At 39.6% G+C, this 13,136-nt stretch overlaps 2 long non-coding RNA genes across 3 annotated transcripts in view; one reads left to right on the plus strand and one right to left on the minus strand.

The window, feature by feature from the left end:
• Positions 1-13,136, minus strand: part of LOC116702145 (uncharacterized) — a 154,795-nt gene that overhangs the window by 100,287 nt on the left and 41,372 nt on the right. The gene's annotated exons all lie outside the window — the stretch shown is intronic.
• LOC116702140 (uncharacterized) overlaps positions 8,255-13,136 on the plus strand; it is a 15,589-nt gene continuing 10,707 nt past the window's right edge. The window contains exons 1-2 of the long non-coding RNA XR_004335073.1: positions 8,255-8,264; positions 10,510-10,521. This is a non-coding gene — a long non-coding RNA (uncharacterized LOC116702140). The remainder of the gene's footprint in view (positions 8,265-10,509; positions 10,522-13,136) is intronic.

The raw sequence follows: 13,136 nt of genomic DNA on the forward strand, positions 1-13,136 counted from the left end.
ATTCCAAAATAAATCTCTTATATGATGTGACACAATTATAGTTAAGCTTTAGCACAAAATCAACTTAGGTTTGGGGAAAGATTGTGGTTTGGATTAAAATGATGACTTTCTTTAAGGTTAGGAGACCTTTGCAACGTCGTAACGTTTACAGCTACTACAGGGCGTTGTTACTTGAGCATAAGCAGATAATATTTGGGGTATTTTGTTGTTTTGTTCTTGTGATTGTGTTTTTTGGTCTTGTATGTGTTTTAGTCCTTGGTTGCTCACTTGTCTTGTCTAGTTGTGGTTTATGTCTTAGGGTCTCTTGTGAGTGTCTGTATGTTCTGTTTCCTGTTTTATTTTGATGGTCTGGTTTTCTGTGCTGCCTTGTCTTTAGTTTTATTTCCTGTGTTTTCCTGCTCTTGTGATTACCTAATGTCTTCCACCTGTTTCCCAGCTCTTGTCACCTGCCTCTTGTTATCTCGTTTCCCTCTGTATTTAGTCTTGGAGTTCCCCTTGTCAGATCATTGTAGTGTTTTCAGTTTGGATTGTAATGTTTTGTGTGTCAGGTCTCATTTGTGTTCCTTGTTGCCGTATTTCCCTGGTCTCTGGATTTACTTACTTGCTGCTTACCTGTGTTGTAAGACTCTTTTTGTTTGGATTAAATATGTGGGTTTTTTTCTTCTGCTGCATTCTGAACCTCCTTTAACCTGACAAATCCACCAATTCTCTGCACCAACCGTAACGCATTTGGTAAAATAAGTTCATCTTGGGAGGACAGTCCGACAAGAAATAAAATACCTTTTCATTAGCTGGTTGTTTCTGACGCAGATAAAGTCAAACAAGACAAGGTGGAAACCTAATTTATTATTATACTTGTGTGTCCAACACGTGATGCCATGGGTTGCAAAAATACTTTTCACTTAGATTTAAGTGGCAAGGAAAAGTTTTCAAATCAGTGGATATATTTTGTTGAGTGTCACAACCTCAGAATTTGATCCATTCGGTCCGATAACATTTGGAAAGTCTGCACAACTAAATCCTTAAATCCCTATTCAAGTGAGCTGAGCGCTAAACCAGAAATAGCCTGCTCGGCTGGGGAAGGTCTCTAGGGCGCCTGCGCTATGGGCCCCATAGTGCGGAAGCAGCCTAACTTTTGTGGTTACAGTAAACAATAGGGCTGGAACGATAACTCTTATCTACAACAGAAGTCTATGTCTGATATAACCTAATTTACACTGATTGAGGTGTGCTTGGATACACAGAGTTTGTTGAGAGTGCGTAACATGCAGGCTATGCATGCACATCCAACCACCAATCACAATCAACGTTGATCAATTTATCAAACAAACAAGCAGGCCCCACTAGTTGACCACAACCTGGAATTCAGAGGAAGCAACGTGCATACATTATTACTATCATTGACTTTAGCCTGGATTGATAGTATTACATGAATACAATGGTGTCAGTCAGTCAACCAGTGTATTCAATATAAATACATAATTTTCCTATCCAAAATCACTTCAGAAGAGTACTGATAGCAATTACTTGCTTTGGTGTTTGTAAAGTTTTGAAGTTCAACAAAGAATGGTTCAAACTAAAAAAGTTCCTTTTTATTTTTAATTTCCCATGTAAATGCACCCTCCTACAAAATCACCCCAGTAGTCGAGAATGATTTATCATTTCCAAATAGAGCTTTTTATGTCATGTTGTAAAAATTTGTCTTTTTTTTTATTTCATAATATATTGCAGCAGAATTTATTTTTGCAATTTCAGTTTTTTCCAATATCATGCAGCCCTAGTAAACAAAAACAAACATGTACATTAATTCATGTGCTATGTTTAGCTAACATATAGTAACAAAAGGAGGCGTTTTAAAATGCTGCTTTAAACAGGAACAACATAAGATAAACCTACACACTACACAGATCTTTTAATCTGGAATAGGTACAGTCCATGTGTGTGTCCGTGTGTGAGTGCATGTGTCTGTGTGTGTCATGGTAATGAAGGAAGGGCTCACAGTATTTTGGACAACAATGGAGTTCTGAGCGGCCGGATAGCTCAGCTGGTAGTGCGGGTCCCAAATATAGATTTACTCCTCGACGCAATGGGCCCAGGTTCAACTCTGACCTGCGGCCCTATGATGCATGTCCTTCCCCGTCTCTCTCCCCTTTCATGTCTTCAGCTGTCTTCTCCTGTCAATACAAGGCCTGAAAATGCCCCAAAAATAATCTAAAAAACAAAAACAACAATGGAGCTCATCGACACAGAGGAAGAAGATATACCAGACTTTGGATTCACACACACTTGGTAGTGGATTCATTCATTTGGGGGGGTTTTGTGTTTACATTGGATACATTTGGAATGATACATAGAGACATCTAGATTATCTCCAGTCTTATCCTTTAACTATGGTATTTGTGCTGTTTTTGTTCAAGACGGCGTCTGATCAAACAGCAATTCAGCCAATAAAACATTAATTGTAATATTGCTGGGAGTTCTTTGATTAGTTCATCAGTATGTAGGGGGGTTACAGTGTAGAGTTTTTTTTCTCTCTCTTGGTGTTTTTTCTGATTTAGCCTCAAACTGAATACTCTAAGTGTCCCTTATGTAGTGTCCTTATGCGCAGGAGCACAATGAATATTTATAAAGGTCATATTTCTGAGGCGTGGTCACAGAGCATGTAACCATGAAATACAGATATGCCTACTATATACAGAATTAAACTAAAGAAAGGAGTGAATATTAAGTATGCTCTTGGTATTAAGGTCACTGTAAAAGAAGAATGACAAGCAAATCACTGAAAGTTACCAGCCACTTGATTCAGCCTGAGCTGGAGTCTACTGCTCCCAGTGTGTCACCTTGGCTGACACACTGAATCTCTACTCTGTAGTAAAACTCTACTCTGTAGCCATCATCCATAAAGCTTACATTCACTCCTTAGAAGAGTTATTTAAAGCAGGTTAGCCATGCTAGTAGCGGCATCCAATTTAATTAACATTCTGGGATGTAAAAAGTCCAGAGATCATTTGCTGGAGCTATCAGGTTCCCTGCCTGAAAATGAAGTTACATTTTTGACCCACGGAGCCCTTGGGGGCAGATTTCCTCTCACGCTAAATCCCAACACGTCAATTAACAAGGGAGACGTCCATCAAACGAGGCCCTTCTGAGCTGCAGCTCCAGTACTGCCAGATGTTAATGAACCCCTCCAATTTTCAACATGACAGATGCAGTATAAGTCTATAAACATGCTATGGAGATGGAGATCACGCTAAAACAAGCCCTATATATAATGTATGCAGTGTGTATTCTGCTAGTAATGTTTGGGGTCAAATTCATTCATGAAAATATCCCAGAAAAAAAAAGGAAAGTGGCAAATTGAAACATTTGCTACAGCTGTCAGGAAGTGTGGGGTTAGATTATTATTATTATTATCTGTGTGTGTGTGTGTGTGTGTGTGTGTGTGTGTGTGTGTGTGCGTGCGTGCGTGCGTGTGTGTGTGTGTGTGTGTGTGTGTGCGTGCACATGCTGGGCGAGCAAGTGGAAAATTATTTTAGAGCTCCTACTGACATTGTGCAGTGGCCATAAAAGCTTCTGGAAAATAGATTTTTCTTCTGTTAACTTCATGTCTTCTACCTGGCAATGTGTGATGTTGACTTCTGATGATGCATTTAAGAACTTGATCTGAGGAAACTATGGGAGTTCAGGGCAGTTAAAAGGAGGTATACAAATGTTGGTCTGAAGTTGGTCTGAAATAGCAAGCGTGGGCTCTTGACGCTATTCAATTGAAATCCCATGGGAGCAAGTGGATTTGGTGTTAATGTCAAAGGAATGACTTTGTTTTGACATTTTAAGAGCTCTCAGTTTCATTCAACCATTGTTTTGCTGTGTGAACCTTCTTTCTAATATGACATGCAATTTTTGTTTCTTGCTCTCAAGGGACATTTCTTTTATGCAGTTGTACAAACTCACAGACAGTAGACAGGCCTTAGACAACCATAAATGTAAAGCACTGAAATTGGCCAAAAAGGATATCCCACTTTTCTTTTAATTGTATATCAAAATGTGTGAAAAAATAGCATGTGTCTAAGATGACTGCTTTCTCAGTATCTGCCGTCCCACCCTTAAAATAAGTCTGCAAACACTGCCCATCTTCTCACTGTCATCTCAGCTGTCATCCAGGACACCTTCAATAAAGTTAATACACAGTAATTGTTTATTGTCGCTCTGTTTACCCAGCCATCTCGTCAGGCTAGCTGTAATGAATTTAAATATGCTTTAAGGAGCTGCAGAGCTTCAGTGGACAGGCAGAGGCACATTTACTGGAAGTCTGTGGATCAATTGAGCAATGATAGATTGTCTGATGTGCCATTACTGCTGATGGTTGAGAATAGGGCTGTCATTAAAGTAGGGCTGTGAAATTAATCGAATTTTGATTGCATTTTCAGATCCTAAAGATCACAAAAAGAATGCTATTGGGAAATATTTTTTTGTAATACAGTATTTCATCTTTTTAGTATAGCATAGTATGGTGTACAGTACATGTTATGCCATATGTTCATGTAATTGTGTTCACGTTTTTTGTTTCTGGTGTCAGGTGACTCTTATAATACTACATACATTTAAACTGTGTTTAGAGGGATTCAAGCATTCAAACATAATGGAATGGTCCTTAAAGCTTTGTCTGTGGATTTACTGTGGTATAATGGTGGCATTACAAACTAAAGGTTCCAAAAAGATTTATTTTCAATAAAAGAAATGCCATGCTACCAAGGCATCTGAGAAAGCAGTCCTACGGTGAGGTTAGACGGGGACATATCCCACCGTTCGTCCTATCGAGAAATTCCAAGAAATATGACACATAAAATCTTGCTGTAATCTGCTGCTGTTTCAACCATTCTCCAGTTGATCTGATGCAATAGTGTCCCCTTTTACTGTTTGCTCACTATCAGGTTCACCATCTCAAATTTAAAACGTGAGGACAAATCATTGGCGTCCTGACTTGTATTCACTGCACCAAAGTGGCCAGAAAACATATTACAGGTTTAGGGAAGCTATTGGGTCAACCCTAGGAGGCTATGCACGGCGCCGTGGTAGTGACTTGTCATTTACAAGGTAGCCACTCCCTAAAGCACCTACTTTATCGTCTATTGTAAAGTAAATGGGACCATAATTTACAAAAAGAAACATCATGCTGTATTGAAGAAGACTTAAAACTATAGATTGAAAACATAAACTCATTAGGTCAATATTTGCAGTTAACAAATCAAGTGATGTAAAGTTGCATGTGATCATGGGAGTTGTTGTCTTCATTGATAACCACAATAGCCGATTAAAATGAATCTGTTCACCGACGAGTTAATATAGCTAAGTTTTGTTCATGTTACATTTAGTAACGTTTATTTATGTCCTTCCCACATACAAGTAATTTTAAATAATTCATTCCTAAACTGGGGGGTGCGCCCTCCGGTGGGGGACAAGTTTGTCACAATGCCAATAATGTAGTGGTCTGTGCCAATTCCATTAAAATAACACGATTCTCAATGCCGATTGTGATACCATGCTAATAAAAAGATTTAAGATTCCATTTACTGTAACTTGAAGCAAAGTTGACTAAATTCCTCCTGAACAGGTAGCTAAGCATTAGCTACAGGCTAATTTATCAAGGCTACAAGGGACTGGCATTTTATGTAATTTCAACATTTGTGTACTCACTGAATTACTAGAGGGAGAACTACACTATCCGAGTTGGTTACTCGCAAAAATAATTGAGACACTGCCAGTAAAGTGTTCCCACTGGTCCTGGCTAACCGTGGCTAGCGCGTCATGCTAACCCTGCTAACAGCTAATGTTACTGGAGGAGCAGGCAAGCACCCACGGCTGTTTACAACATGTAGCGTGTTCAGCGGCCGTAGCCAACAACGGAGAGTTATTTGAAGCCAAGAGGGGGGGCTTTAAGCTAAATTGGAAAGAGAGGAAGGTGAGTTTGCCGTGAACATGCCGCTTTTTAGGTTGGGTAGCGGACTCTTGTATTTACCGGAAGTAAAAGGAAGTGACTTTGGCCACTTCTTCGTGACTTTATAGATAAGGAACTGGGTGAAATTTAATATGAATAAATTTGAACATATAATGGCATTGTTAATTGGCCGCTCTATCCTCTAGACCAAACAGCAACAAGAATAACAGAATGCCATCTATAATACAATCACAAACAACATACAGCTTCATTTTCTGGTCAACCCAGAGGGACATGACTGCACTAGATGCATATTCTTTTCTTCAACTTTCTCACAAGCAGAACCTTAAACCTCATCTGCCTCGGCTAAGCAGCTTCTCTCATCTGGGTTGGCGTTGAATCCTTTCTTGCACATTTCTAATTATTAAGCTACTTTCTGGGACCACATTACTGACTCTCCCAGTAAACAGGCATTTCGTACCATGACACAAATGTGATACCACAGTACCAACATAATCGAGATCTCCACACATTCAGGGCTGAACGACAGCTGTGCTGAGTCTCAATTTGGTTACAGCCGTACTACACTTACTATTTTGAGTGCACTGAGTGCATTTACAGGGACGAGTATGGCACAATAAAGTGCACAAGGAGCACTCACTGGTTGCCATCTGGGCTACGCAGTTGAAAGGGACGGAGGAAGCTGCAGGGGCTGAGGTAAGAAGCAAAAAACATTTGATGGAGCAATGACCACCTAGGAAAATATTAATGGGCCCAGACAACACAGCCCAAAAACATTGAGACTACTAATCATTCTCATGATCCCAACACTGATCCCAAATGATCCCTTTCACTGACCTCTGCGAGATGCCAGCCTAGTCTTTCTTGTCTTTGTTAAAGTTTTTTTAGTTAGTTGGTGGTGGTTGGTCTTGTAAGCTACTCTCTGTCGTGGTAGTAGGCTTGAGTGGTGAGTATCTGGCAGTCTATCTGAAAAATTCTTGCAGCACCTCTTCAACAAACAGCTGAAAGCCACTCTGCTAGATTAAAGGAGAGTTTCTCTTTTTCCAACTGATTACAGCCTCTCCACCCTTGAATCAGTGTCTTTACCTTACCCTTCCCACACCTGACACCTACTCCTAGAGACTCCTTTAGTCTGAAAGCAATGCTACAGCTCTGGACGACAATTGGAGTTTTATTGTAAAAATGATTGCAGTGGCATAAGGCGATGCTTCTCAAACTTTATGGCTTGTGAACTCTTTAAATGAAGCAATGCTTTCTCGCAGTCCTCCATCGAGGCGTGCATAATGATGAAGTTCAATCAAAAGAGGATTTCCCTTTATAGATTGTTTCATTCAGTTCATTATCAGGGGAAGGCCTAGAGGCAGAAAACAATTACGTTTTTTTTTCCACAGTGATGATAATACATTTCTATTGAAGATGTATGTCTTTGTCTATGCCATAAATGGTCCAGCAAATCCTCCTAAAACCAGCTTCCAGCTTCCTTGAAGGACCTCATGCCCAAAGCACAACTAAGAGCTTTTTTAAGTGAAACTGGCCTTTCTTCTTGATGATGTAACAATTATGATACCTGATGCCAGGTAAACATTTATGAAGTAGATGACGCCTTAAACGTTTCAGGCAAAAACATTTTAAATAGATACCCCCACAAATCCAGTGTCACCTGTACATTCTATTGCAATACAATCAATAATTCTGCTGTATTTCACATTACCAATAGTTACATCATATACTGTAAGTGAGTTTAGTTTTGTAATGCATTTTCAAAAGTACAACGTGCATTTAGCAACAACAATATGAGGGAAAGGAGTCTGTGACACAGTATGAATGAGCTCTGGTAAACCGACGTGTCCCGCACAAACAGGCAGAACACAGAGTTACCAAAATGCCACACAGCCCGGCAAAGACAGTTTGAAGGTCATACAAATACCAACCGGTCAAAGCACTGCTGGAGCTGGTCGTTGTTCCCTTAACGTTTTTCCTTTCCTGTATTTTGGTAGGCCTACTTGATATATTGGATGCATTATTGGGTTTTTACTCATAATTCTTTACATACTGTATGTTTGGGCGGCTGTGGCTCAGTGGTGGAGCCTGGTTGCCTGCCAATCGGAAGGTTGGAGGTTCAATCCCTGGCCCTGCAGTCCCATGTCGAAGTGTCCTTGGGCAAGATACTGAACCCCGAGTTGCCCCCGATGCTGCGCGTTGGAGTGTGAATGTGTGTGAGTGTTTATCTGATGAGCAGGTGGCACCTTGTACGGCAGCCTCGGCCACAGTGTGTGAATGTATCCTGTATGATGTAAAAGCACTTTGAGTAGTCGTAAAGACTAGAAAAGCGTTATATAAATACAGCACAATTACATTTATGTAGTACCAACTAAGTTTTTAATTATATAACTTTGCTTTAGATGTTTATCCCCCTGAGCAGGTTTGATGGCTATGTGCTTATCTCCTAAATGTCCGCCTTGAAGTCAGTGTGCACTGCAGTCATCATTCTTTTTATCTATGCTTCCTTGCACCCACATGCCAGGGTTTTTTCTTACTATAACAGCTACAACTAGTCTTCTACAAATCTAGGGAAAACATTGCATGTGATGTGTGTATAAAATATAATCTTGTCAACATTACTCGGAACCACTGTTCATTATTATTTGGTTACTGCAGAATTGCCCAACAGTCCATGGGAGATCAGTAATGTCTGTGCATGAAGGATTTCTTGATGCCATTCACGCTGCACACATTGAAAATATTGTCAGAGCTTTATATTCAGTTTTAATCATATCTACAAGGCATATCACAGAAAAGGATGGCTGTGTGAAAGCAATCAGTGCCACTTAATTTGTTAGGCCAGTGGACAAGATTAAGTTTTGCATTGTTCATGGGCACTGCTGTAACGGATTTGCACAAATCACGGATTGATTGGGGAAAAACATACACTACATAAATGGGTAAAAAAGTTGTAGACGAATCGTGTGCAGAAAATGAGATTTTAAATTGCCTGCATACAAGCTCTACAGATTCATGAGGGACAAATATTTCAAGTACCACTTAGTAATGTAAAGTTGATTGGAACTGTCCTTTCTGTGATAAATGATCCTGGTAATGAATTGATCTTTATCCTGGGATCACTGCATGCAACGCTGGGTGTAGACAACAGTTGGGAGTCCTACTGTAATCCCATACCGCCTGTGCATCCAGCTGATAAAGTGTAAAGTGAATGGTAGCCCTGTGCAGTGTTGTCCTATCAATCATGACTGGGTCAAGTGTTTGAGGCTGCAGAGTGTGGACCTGAGAGGGTCTCCAGGGGTGTTAATGTGAAACAGGAGAGGTTCTGATGGAATTTGGTAATACTAAGCACAGCGAGAGCCTCCTTTACCCCTCTAGCTACTGTCATTGTATGTGCACCGTGGACTGTCTTTATGTGACCTCACAGCCTGAGCTAACAACTGTGTTTGTTTGTGATGTACTTTTCCCCCCTTGTCAAAACTGCCATTGGCCATTTTTCTTGAAACTCTAACCAGAAAAAGTTATAAATGGAAAATCACCTGCTGAAAAATGAAAGTTCTTAGTTTACTTCAGCCATGACAAATGCTGAGATTGTTTCTCTGTGACCTGAGTTTGTCACCTCAAAATGACCCTCTTTATGTTTGTGTACCCACATTGACCCATTCTGTTGTGGTCAGATGTGACTGCAGTCAGCAACCTCTTCACTACCTTCATATTCAACCTGTCACCTTAAATCAATCACCCAGTGGAGCGTGAAGAATACCGGTTTGGAGGCCTATAACTTTAAACTGAAACTCAAGCTGGCAATTTTGCAGATATACAGTATGTTTGCATCTTGCAAATGTCATGTTAAATTATTTTACTATTAGACTGAGTTACACCATTTATAGATACACATGATGTTGTCCTGTGTGCTGTCCTGATGAGCGTTTAGAGAAGAACATGTGAAATTGTAGATGTATGTATCAAGTGAGTGGTCTTCCTCCTTGGAGTCCTCGGAGCAGATGCTATAATAACTGGAGATTCATTATGTATTGCAGCATTAACCATAATTAGATTCATTAGGAACCCTGCAAAGGCAATTACTTTCACTGTAGGTGTTTATTGTAGTTATATTCACTGTGTTGAATTTGAGACCCCCAGTGGTTGAATCAAAAATGACACTGTGACAGACAGCAACGCATGCGGCTAGTCTCACATTGCCAGACCTCAAGATCTCTGCAGCGCTGGGGAGGAAGGTCTGACTACTCCCCAGATACATTTCAGGATAGGAGAAAACAAAAATGCTCTGGCTTGTTTGCATTTCTTTAAACCAATCACAATCGTCTTGGGCGACGGTGGCTCTGTAAAATAGCCTCGGGAAAGAACTTGTTTTGGTAAAACATTCGCGGACCGCAAAAAAAAACTCCACCAACAATATTAAATGAAGTTAACGGTTTGTACAATACGTGAGCTATTTCAATTAGCTGGATACGTCTATCGGCCCCAAAACGTCCCAATTAGACATATTCTTTGTAAATCTTCATCATCATCAGTGTTTTACCTTTTTTCAGCTTATTGTTTTTGTTTAAAAGCTCTAATGAACCCACTGCATGCTAACTGGACAGCAACAAACCGTAGGACAAAGTTAGCAACTAGCATTTAGCTGCTAAAGAGAGAGAGATTGTTCATAGACATTTCTTGAGACCATGAATAAAAGCTAAAAGAGAGTGAATATTGGACTTGGAATGTTGATCCATGTCTGCTGGATGTGTAAATAGGCAGCTGTTGGCTAACACATTCAACACAACCATTTTATAAGCTAATGATTTTTCAGATGTTTTGTTTACAGTGAGTTGCACTGTGCACAGTCAAAGTAGCCCAAAAAACAAGGGTTTAAGGTCCCAATCCTCTTGATTAGACAACACGTGGTTACAGTATGGGTGGTAACAGAAAGTGGCTATTAATAATACAGACTTCTATCAAAACCTGACACATGTATCGACCACTTCGATCGTCACCTTTGCCATGAACTGCCACTCTGTCAGAAATGCAGAAGAAAATGTCATAAAGAATTCATGTCACATTGTTTTGAAAGAAAACCAGGATTTCAACCAGAAAAGTATTAGTGCCCGGTCGAAAAAGGGTTTTTAATATTATTATTTTTTCTTGCGGTTACAAAGGTTGCAATTCACTGGCAGAAACCCTGCCACCAACTGTAATTATGCTAACTCTTGTAATTGTCGGTTTTTGCATACGGTTCAACATAAGGTTGGGTAACGTTCACTTTTTTTCCCCACAGTACAGGTAGCGATACCAGTACCGTACCTGGAATTTGGTTCAATATAATGCATGTTTTTTTTTTATTACTTTCCCTCTGTAATAACAGTTTATTTTATTTCAGTTGTAAAAAAAAAAATAAAAAAAATTCTACACCTATTTACTCAGAACATTGTGTTATTTATTTAGAACATTTTACACTCCACGCAACACCCCTCACCCATGCCAAACCCTTTTCTAAAAACTATCTAATAATATTAATTTGTTACATTGCACTGTATTTTTTTTTTCTGTATCTTATTCTAGCTTTGCCTGTTTTTATTTTCTATCGTTTTTTTTAATGTAAAGCGTTTTGAATTGCCTTGTTGGTAAAATGTGCTATAGAAATAACGTTGAGTTGCCCTACAACCTCAGCCTGTCAGTCAGTCAATTGGGCATAGTGGTGCCTGCCTGTCAAAGAAGAATACAGCCATACCACACAGCGACTGATTTCGCCTCGCCATTATACACGTCGTCTTCGTGGAGTTTTGAAAAGTTTAACCACACTTGCAACCACTTTACCAGCACAGCCGTGACTCACTGTGACTTTACCAAATGGCAGAGTCTACGTTTATACTGTTCTCGCTGAGGTGTAGCAACTCCAACTAAACAGTGAGCAAAACTCTCTCTATTTTTGAACATGAAGAAATCCTGAATTCTTTGTATGCACATTTATTTACTTCACATTGTGTTGAACCCATACATACGTGATGAGACAAGAGAGTGAAACTAGGAAACAAACAGCAAGATACTGTAATGAGCTAAGCCACCTAGTTTTCATGAACACTACTTTCAAAGCATGAAATCAATATGCTTAAATGTTAACTTAGTCAGAACAAAGGTTTTATACATACAAGCAATGCTTCTGCTGGGGAGGCAACGGGCAGGATGCATTTTAAGTGGCGCAATTAACCACTCTGTCATTTCTAAGGCTTTCTAATATGGTGAATTCATGGATGTAGGTGAATTCTAACGTGGTTTCCTACTTCCTGTTTTACCACATTAAACAAAACGTCAAAATAAGAGTCTGCATGAACTACTTTCTGTTTAGCTCAGTAATCAAACGTCAAAATAAGAGTCTGCACAAAACTGAAAGTATACCAAATTAAAAGCATACAAATTAACTTAAATGCTTGAAGGGCTGAACGTTTTCGCAGCTCTGCACGTTTGTGTGCTTGTGTGTGTGTGTGTGTGTGTGTGTGTGTGTGTGTGTGTGTGTGTGTGTGTGTGTGTGTGTGTGTGTGTGTGTGGTGTGTGTGTCGGAGGTCCGCTCTCTGTCAACATGCAGAGAGGGCAGATAAGCTACGTAAATTGGTCCTCGGTATAACAGCTGTATAGAGGGGCAATTACAGAATTCAGTTACACTGTTGCTGAACAGCCAGCTTTAAATAGTATCAAAAAATGTATAATATAAATATGACAATGTTCAGGATGTAGCTAAGCCATCAGAATAATTGAAAAATATTATATGATCATATGACAATTCTACACATAGGTGCTAAATTTTATTAAAAAGAATAAGAAAAAAAGTTTTTTCATGGATCCAGGATACTCTTCATCCTGATAAAGTTCCCTTAGCCTTTGGAATTAAAATAACCCCATATCATCACATACCCTTCACCATACCTAGAGATAGGTATGGGGAACTTTCCATAAGATCATCTCTCAATGCCAATCTAACATTGCCTATCTCTAGGTATGGTGAAGGGTATGTGATATGTGATCCAAAGGCTAAGGGAACTTTATCAGGATGCATAGTATCCTGGATCCATGAAATAACTGGCCTTTAAAAAAAACAAATGTGCCTGCCTCTATGGGAATTTAACATGGGGGTGTGAATACTTATGCCCCCTGTATTTTAAGGAAGAACATGTATTTATTT

Source organism: Etheostoma spectabile, chromosome 14, assembly GCF_008692095.1.
Source record: "Etheostoma spectabile isolate EspeVRDwgs_2016 chromosome 14, UIUC_Espe_1.0, whole genome shotgun sequence".
NCBI lineage: Eukaryota > Metazoa > Chordata > Actinopteri > Perciformes > Percidae > Etheostoma > Etheostoma spectabile.